We start from the raw sequence: 5,490 nt of genomic DNA, 5'->3' as shown, positions 1-5,490 counted from the left end.
ACAATATATCATATCCCTGTTTATACTACACTCAATCCTGTGTCTGCCAACGTTAAGCTAGACCATGTCCTTATTTAGACTGCACCAGTTATTACCAGTTATTAAATTATTACTGCATTGGGTGATGCATATATATCACATTGACCCTGTCTCATTTACTGCTGCATTCTTCTAAGCTATGCCCAGTAATGACTTGCCGAGACCACGCCATTCATTCTATTATATTAGACCCCCTCTCGGTTGTCATTGCAGGAGGTCTTGTCTATATTCCTATAAGACATCAGTTGTAATGTTCCAAAACAAAATTAGCTGGAAAAGCTCAGCAAGTCTGACAGCTTCTGCGGAGAGGAACACAGTTAACGTTTCGAGTGTGTTTGACTCTTCATCAGAACTAAAGAAATATAGAAATATGGTGAAATACAAGCTGGTTGAAGGGGGTGGTTCAGGTACAGCTGGGTAGAGGCCAGTGATAGGAGGAGGCAAAGAAGAGATTGCCAAAGATGTCATAGACAAAAGGACAAAGGGGTGTTGACGGTGGTGATATTATCTAAGAGATGTGCTAATGGGGACATTAAGGGTAGAAAGCAGGACAAGTTAGTGGCAGATGGCCCTAATGGTGGGGAGGGGGGAAGGGATCGAAATGGGCTATAAGGTGGAGATAAAACTATAGATCGAAATAAATTTAAAAATAGGTGGGAAAAGGAAAATATATTTTAAAAATTATAAATTATTGGAAAAAGGGGTTCGGAAAGGGGGTGGGGATGGAGGACAGAGTTCATGATCTGAAGTTGTTGAGCTCAACATTAAGTCCGGAATGCTGTAGATTGCCTAGTCGGAAGATGAATTGCTGTTCCTCCAGTTTGCATTGAGCTTCACTGGAACATTGCAGCAGGCCAAGGATGGACATGTGGGCTTGAGAGCAGGGTGGAGTTTAGAAAGTATAATGTTTCATTCGGGGCATGCCTGAGTTTACATTGCACTAGACTCTTTCTTAATTATTACCGAAATGAAATCATTTCTCTTTTTTATGTTACATTACATCTGCTACTGTTTACCTTACAGTGGGCTCTATCCCAATTATTATCGCACTGGAACATGCATCTTTCTACTTTACATTAACCGTGTCTGCATTGCCTGCGCACTTGATTCTATATTTTGAATCTATTTTTCAGCTATTAATTCACCTGACAATGCCTCTGTTTATATTGCACCAAACCATTTGTCAACTGCACCTGTATCAGAAACTCTGTAGTTGAAACCTCTTCTTATATTTGTGGTTTATCAGGAGAAACGAACAGTTCTGCAGTTTCCATATGGCCTAGAAGTTCTATGTGATGGTCTCCATTTCAGATGTCATCCCTTGTTAGCTAACAGTGGTTTCAAATAGCTCAGCTGTAAACCTATTAAAATAGTTAGGTAACATTAAAGCATTAAACACTAAACCATTTATCAATAAACAAACACATGGACTAATCTGACAACTAAAAACACGAAATAATTGGCCACGTGGTAGAGATAGCAAGAGGAGGTTTTCTGTTGGAGATAGGACCTCAGTTCAGTATCTACAATCAGGGGTTCTGCTTTGTGGTGGCATAAAGGCATCGTTTGTGGAGATGGGGGAAACCACAGAATTTGCAGCCAGCAGCTCGCCTTTACGTGCAATGGGATCATCCACCTTCCCAATGCTACAAATGCAAGAAACAGGGAGTTAATCTGTTTGTTCACAGAACCGTATCAAAGGTGTATGTTGTAACTTAATTATCCCTCTGGAGACTCTCACTTGGAATAAAGGAGGAACGCTTTGAAAGATGTAGTGTTAAATTCTAAAGCTCCCTGGATTTTTTTTTTAGTCTGCGAAAGAGGATGCATGGACCAGCAAATGGCCTCTTCTTTGCCACTTGCTATCCCATTCTCGCTATTATTGGTGCCCCAGGTAAGTAATTGATCACAATTTAGTTATTTATTTTCTTGTAAGTGTCCATAAATTTTACACCTTCCCTTTCAGGATCGGGCTGACTTTTTGACTGAGTATAAGAGAATCAAACCAGGTGGCTATACATATATAAATATATATATATATATATATATATATATAAATATATATGTGCATTATATGATACTATACAGTGTTATGGTAAATTAATGTCAATTACTTGCACTTCCATGCTGAATCATTACAAGCTTTAATTCAAAATTTTTGCCGCACATTTATACAGATTGTTTATTAGATCACCAAAATATGTATTGAAAGTTATGACATTGTCTGAACAATAATTTGTTATATTATTGAACAATAGATTTTATTCTAATATAGTGAAATGCAACCTAGTGTTTTACTGTTATGTGGAATAATAGCGTATCATGGTGTGGTCAAATTCATTTTCGTGTCCTGCTCTTATTACAGTGTCAGAAAATGAATAATACAATGCAATCATGATGTTATATCAATCGTAATGTAAAAATACATTTAGTTTTTACATGAATGTGCAGTGCGACATCTGGAAGGGTGTCACAGTTACGACATAGCGAGTTCCTGCTGGGCAGTCCCCACTGTTAATGTGTTATGGAATTGATTATGGGAAAGTTTAAGAGAAATAAGTGGTGATTGAAGATTTTTATTCTATTATATGTTTGGCTTGTGCTGGTAGGTTTCCCACAATTTGGATAATTATATTTCTTAAACATTAGCTTGATGTGGCTGCCCCTGGCAAGGCCAAAATGCATTGTCCATCTTTAGTTTGCACTTGGGAAGGTGGAGTTGCGCTTGGTTCTTCAGCCATTGCAGTACTTATGGTCGGGATGCTTCACAAGAACTTGAACAAATTTGATACCGAACGACGTATTTGACCCAAAGTTTGATCAAAGTGTTAGGTTATGAGGAACATCCTAAAGAAGGAAGGAGAGGAGACAGAAAAGTTGAGAGTGGCAATTTCAGAGATGAGGGCCTCAGCGACTAAAGACATTACCGAGGCTAAAGAATCATAATTTCAGGGATACACACAAGATTAGAGGTACGCTGAGGCCTCAGATAGTTGTAGAATGTTACAGCGCAGGACGTGGCGAAATTATGGGGGGGGGGGTTAAAATTCGAGGGCTGAGGTTATTGAAACCCTGACTTTGCCGAATGGGGCCAGATGTAGATCAGCGAGTGTAGGGTTGATGGACGGACGGGATTTAGTATGAATGTGGGTATCGGCAGCTGTCTCAGATGAACTTAAATTGGATAAATAGCCCTGGGGTCTGACTCAGTGACCAGAGAGCTGAGATTGTGGTGGGAACGGATTGCAATGCCTTCTGGATTGACACACGTCTAATCCAGCATTGGATGTTTTACAATTACCAATGGCTTTTGAAGATTTGTGGTCTAGAGATGGCAAAGGGACGGATTAGAAGGGGATCAGTAACTGATTGGATAAGGCAGTAGATGGTGTTTGCAGTTCACTCGGTAACATCTCACTCTTTTTATCCCTCACGTTCATCTATCAGCTAACGTGGTGGTGATCATAATCCTATCCCGAAGACAGTGTGGACTCTCGCGGTGCATCACCTACTACCTGGTGGCGATAGCGGTGAGCGATCTCCTGGTCATTATCACTGCCGCCATCCTCAACCGGATCGGCCGGATCTACTTTCGTGACAGTGTCCTGTCCACCACCCCGGCAAGCGCAGTGAGCATCATGCTGGTCTTTGCCACGCGGGATGGCTCAGTCTGGCTGACGGTCGCCTTCACCATCGACCGTTTCATGGCCATCTGCTGTCAGGGCCTGAAGACCAAATACTGCACAGAGAAAACTGCAGTGCTGGTTATAGGAGTGGTCAGTACCCTGAGCTACGTCAAGAACGCCCCTTTGTACTTCGTCTGCCAGCCCTTGTACATCCTGGACGGGGTGCCTTGGTTCTGCGACCGTAAATCCACCTATTTCACTTTCCCCGCCTGGCAGGCCTATGACTGGCTGGACCGCATCTTAACCCCATTTCTCCCTTTCTTCCTCATCCTGCTGCTCAATGTCCTGACCGTAAGACACATCTTAGCGGCCAGCAGAGCCCGCAGGAGGCTCCGGGGCACCGAGAGTCACAGAGACCCCGAGATGGTCAATCGTAAGCGATCCATTATCCTGCTGTTTGCGATTGCACTCAGCTTCCTCCTCCTGTGGGCCACCTATGTTGGACATTTTCTCTACGTGCGGATTACAGGTAGGGGCTACTTCAACAGCATGAACTTTAATGACCCGCAGTACATCCTCCAGGAGACAGCCAACATGCTCCAGTTAGTCAGTTCCTGCAACAACGTCTTCATCTATGCGGTGGCCCAGAAGAAGTTCCGAGAGGAGCTGAGGAAGGTTTTGATGTGGCCCATCACCACGTTCACTGGTTGGTTTAAATGGTAAAGAAACGTTAAAACGTCCTTGCGTTATTTCACTTCCATCAGTGTAGTTCAATGTGTAGCACACTCTCTCTCTCCAGAATCAGAAAATGCTGGGTTCCCGCTCCCGGATCTGTGAGATTTCAGGCCCATACTCCAGTGCCGATAGTCCCCCTGTGTCCCTGAAGGAATACTGAACCAGGACAATTGCAGCGTTTCTGGATGAGATGTTAAACCACTGTGAGTATCTGCTCTCTTAGATCGATGTAACGACCCACGGTTGGAATTTCAGAAATGAGCAGGAAGAGCTTTCCCCAGCTTCTTACAATAACTGACCCTCATTTAAACCAGTTGAAACCAGCTATCTGAGTAATTTTCAGTTACATTTGTAGAATATTGCTCTCTGCACATTTGCTGAAGTATTTCCTTCATTACAATGGTGAAAAACTTAATTGGCAGTAAAGCACTTTGGGAAAATCCTGTAGTCGTTCAAAGCTCTCTATAAACAGATGTTCTTTCTTTCATTTTTCCATTTTTTCTTTCTTTCTTTCTTCCTTCCTTCCTTTCTTTCTTTCTTTCCTTCGTTCCTTCTTTCTTTTTTCTTTCTTTATCTCGTTCTTTCGTTCTCCTGCTTCACTGCAACTCTCTCCCCGTTAACATTAATCTTTCCACTTAAACAAATGTATTTGATGAAATGGGATTTTTTCCCCACATTATATTCCATTTGCCAGATCTTTGCCCACTCACTTAACCTATCTATATCTGTTTGAAGCCTCCATATGTTCTCTTTGCCACTTACTTTCTTACCGACATCTGAGTCATCAGCAAATTTGGCAACCATCCCTTCAATCGCTTCATCCAAGTCATTCATATAAATTATAAACAGTTGAGGTCCCAGCAATGATCCCTGTGGCATACCATTCGTTACATACTGCCAACATGAAAAAGATCCATTTATGTTTACTCTTTGCTTCCTGTTAGACAGCCAATCTTCTATCTATGCCAAATTGTTACCCACTACACCATGAGCTTTCATTTTCTGCGATAACCTTTGATGCGACACTTTTTCAAATATCTTCTGGAAATCTAAGTGCAGCACATCCACTGGTCCCTCTTGATCCACAGCC

Source organism: Carcharodon carcharias, chromosome 27, assembly GCF_017639515.1.
Source record: "Carcharodon carcharias isolate sCarCar2 chromosome 27, sCarCar2.pri, whole genome shotgun sequence".
Taxonomy (NCBI): domain Eukaryota; kingdom Metazoa; phylum Chordata; class Chondrichthyes; order Lamniformes; family Lamnidae; genus Carcharodon; species Carcharodon carcharias.
The sequence above is the reverse complement of the archived record's forward strand: the minus strand, read 5'-3'. Positions refer to the sequence as shown.